The sequence below is a fragment of the Camelina sativa genome, chromosome 3 (genome assembly GCF_000633955.1).
Source record: "Camelina sativa cultivar DH55 chromosome 3, Cs, whole genome shotgun sequence".
Classification (NCBI taxonomy): Eukaryota; Viridiplantae; Streptophyta; class Magnoliopsida; order Brassicales; family Brassicaceae; genus Camelina; species Camelina sativa.
In genome coordinates this window covers 17,337,580-17,351,032 of record NC_025687.1, presented here as the reverse complement: position 1 = coordinate 17,351,032, position 13,453 = coordinate 17,337,580, and the positions used below count along the sequence as shown (strand labels likewise).

General features: G+C 31.2%; 1 pseudogene; it reads right to left on the bottom strand.

Annotated features, from left to right (window-relative positions):
• LOC104779079 lies at positions 11,769-13,066 on the bottom strand (annotated as a pseudogene).

Below are 13,453 nucleotides of genomic sequence, written 5' to 3'. Positions count from 1 at the left end.
TTCACGAGCTTTTCACCAAATTAACCTAGTACAACGGTTTTAATTGACCCGGTTTTGTTTTTTTCATAGCGAAACAAATTTAAACCGAAATTAAAATCAAACCAATAAAATAGCCAAGCTAAACAAAGTGAGAAGCAAATTAATTGAGAAAATTGTCAATTATGTCATGAATAGTACTAATCTTTTTCTCATATGCCACTTTTCCGAAACTTTTTTCTTACGTGCCATAGAATCTTACAAAAATACTCTTTTGCCCTTTTTCCATCGTTTGTGACGTTTAAGTAATTGAAAGAGAAAAAATTAAAAAAGGTTGGAATTTTAGAGACGAAGTGACATAAAGTTAGCAGAGATCTTAGTTATCTCATCGGGTAATGCAAACCTTAGGCGACTGTATCCAAGAGGTCTATGGAAGCAACTGTCTATTTTTGCCTGTCTCTTTAATTATTCCTACTCTCTCTCTTCTCATGAACCACCATCGAGACTTTACATCTTCCGCCAACCGTCATCGCTGTTTCCTCCAAAAACGTTCGATTTCGAGTCACTAAGTGATGAATTACTTCATCCAAACCCTTCTTTAGGGTAATCTTCCACCGTTGCCTCTACCCGCTGCGGTGGGGGAACTGTCGGCTACAGTGGAAGCGACAGGGGAACCGTCGGCGACTAGTACAGAGATTCATAAACCTAGACAAAGGTAAATCGGTTGTCCATCAACTAGAATCGGTTTATTTTGGTGTTCGTTATGTGTTTTTTACCTAAAACAATTTGAACTCTGCTGGACAAGGATCTGATAGACATGTACTAAAATTCCATTTTTTGCTCATTTATTTTGTTTGAATTCGACGTTCTAGGTTAAACACATTAAGCCAAGTATATTACTTTCATTTCTGCATAGTTTTTTAATTACTAAAATAGTTGGCTCAAAAAACATTTTGAATAAAAAATATATTACATAATATACTAATCAATGATGTATCATCATAATAATGTATGACCACCATGGAGAAAACATCGGCTCCACACATGATGAGGGCAAAGCCGAGGTTCTCTCTATGGTGGAGAAGGTTGGACACAAGGTTATCTACCCAACAGAGGAAGGTGGATGAGGTTGGACGCAAGGTTATCTCTCCAAGGGAGGAAGGCGGAGCCAAGGTTCTCTCCATGATGGATGGAGGAAGTTGGACGCAATGTTCTCTCCATAAGGGATGAGGGCGGAGCCGAGGTTTTTTCCATCGTGGTCATACACTATTGTGATGATACATCATTGATTAGTATATTATGTTATCTATAAACACATTAAGCCAACTATTTTACTTTCACTTTGGCATAGTTACTATCACAAATACATTGGGAAATTTAACATTAGTTACTATCAAAAGATTTTTTTGTAACGTTAGAAAATTGTTTTTACTTTCATTGGTTGTCGGAACAAGCCATTTTGAGATAGCAAAAAGACGTGAACATATTTTATCCACATAGGAGGAGGGCAGAGCCGAGGTTCTCCCTATGGTAGAGAAGGTTGGACACAAAGTTATCTCCGCAAGGGAGGAAGGTGGAGGAGATTGGACGCAAGGTTATCTCTCCAAGGGAGAAAGGCGGAGCCAAACTTCTCTCCATGATGGGAGGTTGGACGCAAGGTTCTCTTCCCACAGGACAACCTGTCACCAATTGACCTACAGATCAATTGGTGACAACTTGTCCTGTGGGAAGGTTGTTAAAGGGTGGGGACCAGGGTTCGAGGAAAGCCTGGCGCACCAATAACCTACTAGTGGATTTGGATATCCACAATGAGGGTTATGATCGATGCCCTGCAGGACCAGCTTGGGGTCCATTGGAGCAAGCTAGCGGGGGGCTAGTGGGGTCCGCAGGACGGGTTGTCACAAGTTTTAACGATCAAAGATCAAAGTTAAAAACTCATCAGATTGTGACACTGTCAGTTTTAACGATTAAATATCCAAGTTAGTAACTCATCAGATCGTGACACGTGTCAATTTTAGCGATCAGAAATCACATATCAAAGTTAATAACTCATCAGATCGTGACACATGTCAATTTTAACGATCAGAAATCACAGTTTTCAAGCTTGGTAAAACAATACATAAGATAATTGTAATCTTATTATATTAAAAGAAACTTTATTAATCCTGAAAGTTAAAGGATTGTAAATACACCCCTCTATATAAGCAATTAGATGATGACATATTTTTCATCAAACAAAATAATTTTGACTAGCTTTGTTTTGTTAACATATTGAGAGGAAGAAGAAAAAAAAACATAGCAAGAGACCTTTGTCTCTTCTCTTTTGAGAAGACAAAGAACGAAACTGAAAAATTATATTTACATAAAACTTGTTGTTTACAATCAAGACAAAATTGGTTTATATAGTTAACAAATAGACACGATAACACAAAGACTTGTATCTCTTCGTATTTGATAACTCTCCAGTGAAACATCACAAACTGCAACGTTTAGACCGAAACATTGCAACTGTTTGACCAAACTTAATTATCGACCAACATGTTTTTTTTGGTAAAATTTTCTAATTTTTTTTATTAACCTTTTGTTTGACACATCATTGTTCTTGAACAAGCCTAGAAGGCAATTTGTTTGTTGCATAATCGAAGCAACTATATAAAAAGATTCCTAAATATTACCACGTGTTTTCGTCGTCGTTTTTGTTTCGTTTCTCAATTTCATAATGCATACTATGCAATCTTTGACTTTGAAGTGTTAACAAAGTTTCTTATGCATAATAACTAAGGTTTTTGGAATTAAAAAAATTCTCACGGTGTTATTATTATTTCTATTAATTTGCAGTACATGTAGCATAAAAAAAGATGAATACATAAATGCAAGATAACAACATAGATTACAACACTAGATCAACTAAACAGAAAGTGTTCTTATCGTCGAACGATAGTACGTCTTACAAGAAAGTGGGAAGCAAAAATGTTTTAAAAAAACGATGAACTCATTATTGGAATAAATATTCTCATAAAATAGAAAAAAATTAAGGAAAATATACAGAAAATTTTTAATTCTAAAAAATGTAAATACTCACTTCTATATAAACATAGATCGTCTTATATGTTCACCCAAAAAAAAAATGGAAGATTAATATATGCATCTTCTTTTTCTAATACTGTATTTTAAAATTTATTGTAGTAGTTTTAGATTGTATTATTTAAATGTATATATTCATCTTTGAATTATTTGAGATTCATATATTACCATGCTTATAATTTTCTATTATTTCATTTACTATGTCAAATTAATTTTCTTCTAATTTCTCAACCTTGATTGATTTGTCATAGACATTTTTTTTTGGTGTAAACATAATTGTTATTATTCGTTCAATCTCAAAGGGAGATAAAGAGGAGAAGGTCATCAACCTAATGGTTGGATAAAATAGGCTAATTAAATACAAGCCTACAATAAACATAGATAGATTGGAAAAACATAAATCGTTGTTGATAGATCCATAGGAGTTTGGAGACAGAGACTACATCATAGTGTGTCAAAGAAAGTTCCATGAATACATTGGAAAATTTAATATTAGTTACTATCAATAGATTTTGTGACGACGTTGGAAAATGATCTTTAGTTTCATTGGTTGTTGGAGCAAGTCACTTTGAGGTAAGTAAAAAATGTGAACATGTTCTCTCCACACAGGAGGAGGGTAGAGTCGAGGTTCTCTCTATGGTGGAGGAGGTTGGACGCAATGTACAATGGAGGAAGGTGGGGGATGTTGGACACAAGGTTATCTCTCTTAGAAAGAAAAGCGAAGCGAAGGTTCTCTCCATGGTGGATGAGGTAGGAAGCAAGGATCTCTCCATAAGGGAGGAGGACAGAACCGAGGTTCTCTCCATGGTTAGTCATACACTATTGTGATGTAATTAATTCTTTATTCAAAATATTTTTTAAGCGAACATTTTTAGTGTTTAAAGAAACTATGCAAAAGTGAAAGTAAAGAAACATATAATAGTTGACTTAATTTGTTCATATAGACATTTTCTAGGTGGTGGTAATATATTTGTAGTATACAGTATACTTACGTGTAAAAAATATAATTTTAATGATAACATACATAAAATATTTGTATATAGATATATATAAATCAGTGTATTATTGCAAAAAAATATTATAAATAACATACAATATATTTTAATATATTTTTATTAAATTTAATTTAATTTACAAAACTTTAAAACCGCACATCAGGCGGGTTCTTATCTAGTACATTATATGATATTCAATTTATTTATTTATTTTATAAAGCATATTATCCAAAATAATGATTTTCTCTTTTATTTCTTAACTTTAATAGAAATGATTAACATGATATGATTATTACATTATTTTTCAATTTGATTCTAACTAAAACAAACTAATGTATATTTAAATAAATATATAGCATATGTCTTTTAAAAAAAGAAATGAATATATATATATATATATATATATAATTATCATTTGTTTTCCTTGAAATTCCTATCATATATCTACAATTATATTAAGTTAAAAAAGAAAATATTCAAAACAACTAATAAATGTCTTTTTGGTGAACTTTATTACATATTTTAGTAAAATTCATACTTTATCACATCTTTTGTAACTCTCATATTAATAATCATATTCATCTTTAAGGTACTAAAATTTATTTTATTGAAATTATTTACTTATGTTATATGTTGACACTTTTTTAACTTCCATAATATTATTAGTATAGTATTGAATGATTAATAACAATAAGAAACATAATAAATATTAAAATATATTAGTATGTATTTCTTGCATTTTGTAACTCTCGTATAGCTTATGTAACTTCTTATAGATAGAAATTGGTATAAGGATTAGTGCATTAACTATCCAATTAAATAATCAATTTATAATAGGCTTCTAACTCCAAATATTCCTATAAAGAAAGACACACATCTCCGACCATCTTTTCCCTCCTTCTCCTTGTCTAGTATTCCTCGTGGGTCCAACGTAAAAGCGGACTGTCTTGCTCGTTCTTTGGGAACTTTAACTTTTGAAATTTCATTTGTAAACTATTTTCCTCCTGTTTAGGCGACCAATCTAGGAGTTATCTTTTAATTTATCATAATATTTGGTTGAAAAAAAAACAAAAAAAAAAGACACACATCTCAATAATCCTCATATCTCAAACCTCACAAAAGTTTGTAAATTCTATTATTTTTTGTATTCAACTCACATTAACTTAGTGTAATTCTTTATTTTTTTTATAATAAGTAAGGTTTTTTCAAAGTCATACTTTAAAAAGCTCACAAATGGCACTCCTTACTCTCCAAATTATATACATAAAAAAATATCCAAAAAAATATCATAACATGTTAGCAATGTCCTTTTAATTATTATACATATATAAATATAAATACACATGTTTCATTGATCAATATTTGATATACTTACCATAACATTATAATTCCTCAAATAATAATTTGTCAATAATTAAAGAAAAAATCATTAATATTATAGTTTTAGAAAAATTATAGTTATGGTGGTTTTATTTTAAAATAATTTCAAGATATAAAATATTATAATATTTATTTGTTGACAAAAAAATATAATATTTATTGGATATGTATAAATTCTTTAAAATGTAACTCCATAATGTTTGCCAGAAAACAAAAACTTATTGATGTAAAAAAAAAACACTCATCATTTTAATACACTTTAATGTATTAATTGGAATACAATATATGTTTTATTGGACAGCATATTTTGTAAGTAAGTATATTACTTACGAGAAATCATTATAAATATTGTATATAATTACCATAACATTGTATTTTTCAATAATTTTTCAGTAATCCAAGAATAAAATATTTGTTTTATAATTTTAAAACAAAAGACAATTTTTGTTCTTAAATAATTTCAAGATATGATACAATAATGATGTTTTGTTTTAATTTAATAATAATAATTATCACAATTTATTGCATACTAGAATTTCTCCCGTGCATACGCACGACATTATTTTTTGTAATCAAATAATATATCAATAAGTAATACTACACAATAAAAAAAATTGATTGCATATTACCAAATTTCTACGTTGTTAAAAGTAAATATAATGTTTATTATATCGCAATTCTCCAATATAAGCTATAGGTTTATACTTGAGAATTTGTTAAAAATACACCTTTTGATATATACCTTTTCAAAAATATCCCTTTTTTTAGTAATTTTAATTTTTGCCCTCCTTTAATTTTTAATGACCATTTTACCCTTAGATGCAAAATATTTTATAATAAAAAAAAACAAAGTTTTCCCGCCAAAAGAATTTCCGACATATTTTCCGCCAAAAAAGTTTCGAAAAAATTTCACAAAAAAAATTTACAAGGTGTTTAAAATGTTTTATAAGGTAGAAACCTCATGAAAACCTTATAAACACCTTGTAAACGCTTTTACAAGATTTTTAAAAGAGTTTTGAAAGGTTTTAAAAAGGTTTTTTTAAAACTTTTTTAACGCTTTTACAATGTTTTTATAAGGTTTTTAAAAGGTTTTTAAAATGTTTTTAAAAAGGTTTTTAAACATCTTGTAAACGCTTTTACAAACTTTTTAAAAGCGTTTACAAGATTTTTAAAAGGTTTTTAAACATATTGTAAACATTTTTACAAGGTTTTTATAAGGTTTTTATAAGGTTTTTAAACACCTTATAAACGAATTTACAAGGTTTTTAAAAGCGTTTACAAGGTTTTTAAAAGGTATAAATTTCAAAAATTTGGTGGAAAAAATAATTTTTGACAGGAAAAATTTTCGATTTTGGCGGAAATTTTTTTTGATTTTGGTGACTCTACATTCTTGTTGTCATTCAAAGAAAGGATAATTTGGTCATTTTGTACATAAAGAGGGGTAGTTTTAAAAATGGTCAACATGAAAGGGTATTTTTAAAAACCGACATGAAAAAATGGTTATTTTTGTAAATGCCACTTTATAATTTGAGAAAATTAAAGATATTTTTTAACCTCTTGAATCGATAGTTCGATATACTGTTCATAAAATTAAGATAATACCATCCATACATCACCAACACAAGCTCTATGTCACTAAGCAACACATATGAACAAAAGTTGAAGATAAAATCTATTAATATGAGTTGAAGATAAAATCTATTAATATGAACAAAAGTTTGAACATTCACCTGACTGAGAATTGTAATTGTAGTGTAGATGTGCAGGAAAAAAACGATGGAACAGAGAGGTTAGAGGAGAGGATAACAGATAAAAGAAACTGAATTGGAATTTAAATAAAAGAGGAATCGGTTGTAAAATCACCTTGAACGTGGAGGTGTTAGTGAGCCGAAAATTAGGGATACAACTCGATGAAGCATCAAGGAGAAGAAAATATTTTTTGGTTACAAATCATTTTAATGGACTTGGGCTTTATTAGTAATAGTCCAAACATTTTCAAACGATCTGACCGTTTTTTTTAAATAATAAATAATAATAAAAATAATAATAATAATAAATACTCTACAGCTAGTGGTCTCATACCCACTAGCCACCTATTCACAACACACAACAACAGATAACATAAACCATAATTATAATCTAATAAATATCTAATAATTAATTAACCAATAATCAAAGTGTAACAATTCCAATAACCAAACAACAGGAAACATAGAACCAACAATCCTAACAACGTTCTAATGACCTAACTCTAGCAACCTAACAGTGCCAGACAACAATCAATCGAGTCCCTAGAACAGCCTCCTCTTCATTGCCTTGATTCCAGGATCACACTTTGCCTTTAACTGCACCACAAACACAAATTGAGATGCATAAGTATTTGATAAACACTCAGTGAGGCAATCCTCCCATCTACTAGGCTATACACACAAGCAACTGTGATACTAATGTTCCAAACAACCAACAAACAAAATATAGAAACCAAGAAAGCAAACATCATCTCGCTGGAAGGGAGGTGTCGACCGACACCAGCCAAGTGTCGACCGACACTAGCTCTTGGTGCCGATCGACACTACCCCACAGTGTCGATCGATGCCGCTTCACTGATTTCGACTGACACCAACTGGTGTCGATCGACACTACCTCTGCAACTGTGATCCGCACGAAGCCGAGAGTCGAATCTCGCTCCCAAACTCCACCAAATCGCCCAATACTCAAAACCCAAGCCATCCGTAGGAACATGTAGCATCTAATCCCAACAAAAAAACACACAAAACAACAACAAACAGCGAATCACAGGCTTAGATCAGTCATGGTCATGCACTCACCTTAAGAAGTGATTCACAAAAATAACAACAACCAAATGAGAGGCTCTCCAATATCCAAGAAAAACCAAACTTGCTCCTACAACCAATCACAACAACAAACAAACAATGAAAACAAACTGCTAGAAAGAAAACAGAAAAGGACAACCTCACAAGTGAAACCACGAAATCAAAACGAAATGTTAACTTTCTAATCTCTCTGTTGAAAAGCAAGGTCTACACGTCCCGAAGCTTCCCACAAAATTTCAGAACGATCAGATCTCAGGTGAAACCGCAATCGATCCCGAAACACCCGCTGGTCTCAATCCGCGACTGAGACAAAACTCCCCACTAAAAAGCCAATATCTCCTAGAGTATTAACCCAAATTAACTTCTGTATAAAGGAGAGTATAGGAAAATCTCTTAGCTACAACTCTACCAAAAATCAGTACCTGTCGAAATTGTCATCATCTTTCTCCTAAACCCAGACAGTTCTCTTTCTCTCTTTACTCTAAGGAAAATGTTGATCTTTTTCTCCTTCTCCTTTACACTAAATAACCAAGAGTTATCTCTCAATCTCTCCCTCCCTCTGATGACAATTTTGACAAAAGCACAAAAGAAGAGAGAGGAGGCGTGACTTTGAAACGACCTGACCCGTTTTTTTTAATTAATAAATAATAAATAATAATAATAAATACACTACAGCTAGTGGTCTCATACCCACTAGCCACCTAACCACAAACACAACCAACAACGGAAATAACAGATACCAATAACCAATAAATAATCCAATCATAATCCAATAACGGATATTAATTCTAATTCATAAACTAATGATCCAAACAGCATAAACCAGAGAACCAGCAATCCTAAACAACATTCTAGGACTCAACTCTAGCAACCTAACAGAAGCCAGACAACCAAGCGAACCACTAGAACATCCTCCTCTTCATTGCCTTGATTCCACGATCAAACTTGGCCTTTACCTGCACCACAAATGCAAATTGCAATGCATGAGTATTTTATAAACACTCAGTAAGGAAATTCTCCCATCTACTGGGCTATACACACAAGCAATAGAGTCATCTCTAACCATCAATAAACAATTTACAATCAACAATAACAAACCAGGACTCAGTATCGACCGATGCACATTGTGCGTCGACCGATGCAATCCCTAAACTAGGATTTTGGTTCGCGGATGTTACACACTTTGAGGGAGATTAAGGGTTTTTGGTTTAATTTGATTAAACCAGGATTTAATTAAACAATAAAATCAATTAAAATCCACTTTTAGTTTACTCAACACATCCCAAGTTTATTCCCGAAACATGGATGTTACACATTTATAAACATTTATTTTTAACTTTCGTTCAGTTTTTCTTAGACTTGTAAACATTTTTTATATTTTCCTTTCCCGTAAATGTTTTTTTTTGTCCGAAACTAATGGGTAAATGTTTTTATTTTAATTTAGAAATACAAAATCTGATGTGGCAGAATCTCATTGGCCATGTGACTTGTGTTTTATAAGATAAAGGATTAATTATTTTAAATGTAACTCATATGATGTTTGAAAAAATAAAAAATAAACTTTCCACGTATTAATACACTTTATTGTATCAATTCCATACAGTTTATATTTTACGAAATATAAGAAACACAAAAATAAATCTATGGCATATTTATTTTTTGAAATACAACCATAACTATCTCCCATGATGTTTGACCAAAAAAAACTGAAAACCTTTCATGATCCTAATGATATATTGATACCACAGATTTTCTATAAATAGCAAGCCAAATTATTTGTCACACATCATATTCTATCTCTCACATTAAATTTTGTAACAACATTAATGTTAATTATTGTTGAATGTATTTTAAAATAATTAAACATGTTTTATTATGTTCATTTTACCCACGTATCGCGTGAGACTTTTTCTAGTTATAAGTATAAAGTTGGGTTTTGAAAGTTAGCCAGATTATGACATATGTGAAGTTATCAATCTGAGATTTTAATATATATAAAATTTAATAATTAATAGGATAAATTTGAGTATTTTGTTTTAAATAATATTAATAATGTAAAAAGATAATAATCAAAAAAATATTTAAATTAAAAATAAATTAAATAATTATAAGAAGATTATATATATTTATATTTAATAAAATACTAAATTATAACATTATTTACATAATTTCATTTTAAGTTATTAATTCTACAATAAAGTAGAAATGGGATTAAGGAAAATATACACTTAATTATTAATTATAATTTTTGTAAAGGCACACTTCTATATAAACATAGATTGTCTCATATTTTTCATCTAACAAAAAAATTTATTCAAAAACACTTCTTTCAACTTTTATTTGTTCTATGGGTAAAACTTTTTTAATGGGAAGGTAAATTTTTCTTATTTTTTAAAACCAAAATTTTCTCTTTCTTTCTCATTTTTCAGTTTCGAATAGATAAGATCAATATATTGACCCAAAAAAATTAATATATGCATTTTCTTTTTCTAATACTGTATTTTAAAATTTCTTATAGTATTTTTAGATTTTTTTTATTTAATTTGTATTTTCATCTTTAAATTATTTGGGATTTATATATTATTGTGTTTATAATTTTCTATTATTTCTTTAATTATGTTAAATTAATTTTCTTCTAATTCACAATTTGATTGGTTGATCATAAATCTTTTTTTTTTGTGCAAACATAATTGTGAGAAGACGAGAACGGAGGGAAGGAAGATTGAAAATGGCCGGCGGTGAGAAAATGAGATTGAAGTTGTTTGATTTGAGAGAAGGTGGCGCATCTCTGTATCATCGTCTCCATGTAAACACGAGCCATTCCATTCACGAATTTTCACTAAATTAAATAGACCGAAATCAGAACCAAACCAATAAAATAGCTAAGCCAACAAAGTGATAAAGAGGTCACACCGAAACCTGTAAATGAGAAGTGTCACAACTCACGCTTAGAGGCAATATAATTAAGACTTTGGCTTTGAATAACTGTGTAGTATGGTACCCACCGGACAATGCATAGCAAAATATTGGACTGTCGTATGGAGCAGATATGATATGTACTGTCGTATGGAGCAGATATGATATGTATTGTAACATATAATGTACACTATGTTAGTATGAAATTATAATGGTTTGAAGCTTTTGAAGAGTGCAACTAAAAAAGTGGACCAACGGTATGGAGTTTTATGCTCAAGTGTGTAATAGTATGGAAATTTGTAGTTCGAGCTGGGGGTGGGCATTCATATTTGGGTAAGATACTTTTAGATTTCAGTCGGATTTGGATAAATACATGTCGGGTATGGATTGTTTCGGATTTGGATGGAGTTTGGTAATTTTTTTATCCAAACCAAGTAAAAACCCTAAAATCAATCCACATTCAACAAAAGAAAATGAAATTATTTTAAATTCATTAAAATGATTGTAAACAAAGTGCCAACCTAAACAACACTGATTGTAGTCATCAATTAAAAAAAGCCAAAGTTATCAAACCATATTGAATTCATAAAAAGAAAAAGACAATTCTAAACACCAAATGACGATCTTGTTGCAAGCAAGCAACGGTCCTCACTTGATGATCTTCTTTAGATGATGTGCTAGCTTTTTTTCTTGAGCTGCACTTACAAATGTTGCAGCATATCTTTTCTTCGTAACATCAAACTTCAGATCCTCTACATGGTCGACAAAGGCGTGAACTTGATGTCTACCACTAGACCATTCTTCCCCTTCTAGTCTAACACCTTGGATTTCAACACTTCGGAGAATGTTCCTTTCGAGATTAAAATAGAAAACATAAAACGGTGCGTTTGCATTATCCTTCACCAAAACAATTTCACCTGAAGCAGTCGCCCCAACGACGGAAATATAGTCGTGAACCTTAAAGACTTTATCCTCAGTACTTAAAATGTAAACATATGCAGAGAATTCCCGTTTCTCGATATCTTCTAGAACGCACATATGTAACTTAAGGGGAAATCCAACACGATGACTATGATCATACTCCATATTAATCAAACCTAATTTACCCTTATAGTTTATCAATTTAGTAAGCCCACTAAAACAACAGCGTGTGTCTGGAGATATAAACTGAACTTTCTCAGACCTAACATCAAAGCAACTTAATAGATTATCCTTATCACCCTTGTTGGAAATTACGTAATACAAAATCCCATTGATGCATATCCCATTACCGTTAAAGTGATGATAAGCAATGAAGGGGCATTTGATCCTCCTCCATCTCAGGTTTTCAGTCCCTAATGTCAAGATATAACGACCATTGACTAAAACCTTGAACTGCTTGCCAATCGGATCAAACCCTAAAAATCCACCACCCGCTCTGTTCGTTTTTCTCGGTTCAGGTAAGATCGCATACTGTCCCGTGCTAGGGTTACATATCGCATGCTTTTCATCCTTATGAAACATATCATAATTATACCCCTCTGAGATACGTATACTAGGGAAATAGAGCAAACCAGAGGCATATCCACAAATCTTATAGTATTCTATGTCAAAAGACATCTCCATATGAAAATCAGCGGCGACAACAAGAGAGGAAGGATTCTGAGGCTGAGGCGATGAAAACAAAAACCACTGAACTTCTTGTTTAACCCCAATTAAGAGACGTGGACGAGCCGACGACCTAGTCAAGAACAAGTCGGTGAAGTATGGCTTGCAAAGCAAGGACGCCCATAGCTTCGACACGCAGCGAAACCTAGCGATTGACTTCGCAGGCAATCTCGCGAGTATATCAGGAATGAGATCATCAAGAGCGATTGAATCTGAGTTTTCTCCTCTATACATGATCGTGCGTGTTTGCTTATGGTCTACTCCCAGACTAATTCAATAAATTAGGTTTGGTTAATTCGGTTTGACCAAAAGAAAAACCCTAGTCATCATAATGGAAATTACTCTATTACTGACTTACCACAACTATTAAGTATAAACATGTGAAATAATTTTTCTTTATGTAATTTGATTATTTTTAAAAATTATGTTTATATTTTTAAAAACATGTGAAATAATATTTGGATTTTTTTCACTGAATGTTTATAATTTTTCATTGAAAATTGGTGGAAAACTCCAAAAACAAGGTTATCCTACTTTTTAGGGAATATATTGTTTTCAAAAATTAATTCCAAAAGCTGTAGTTTCAAAAACTAAAAACATTCGATGATTAATTGTTTCTTG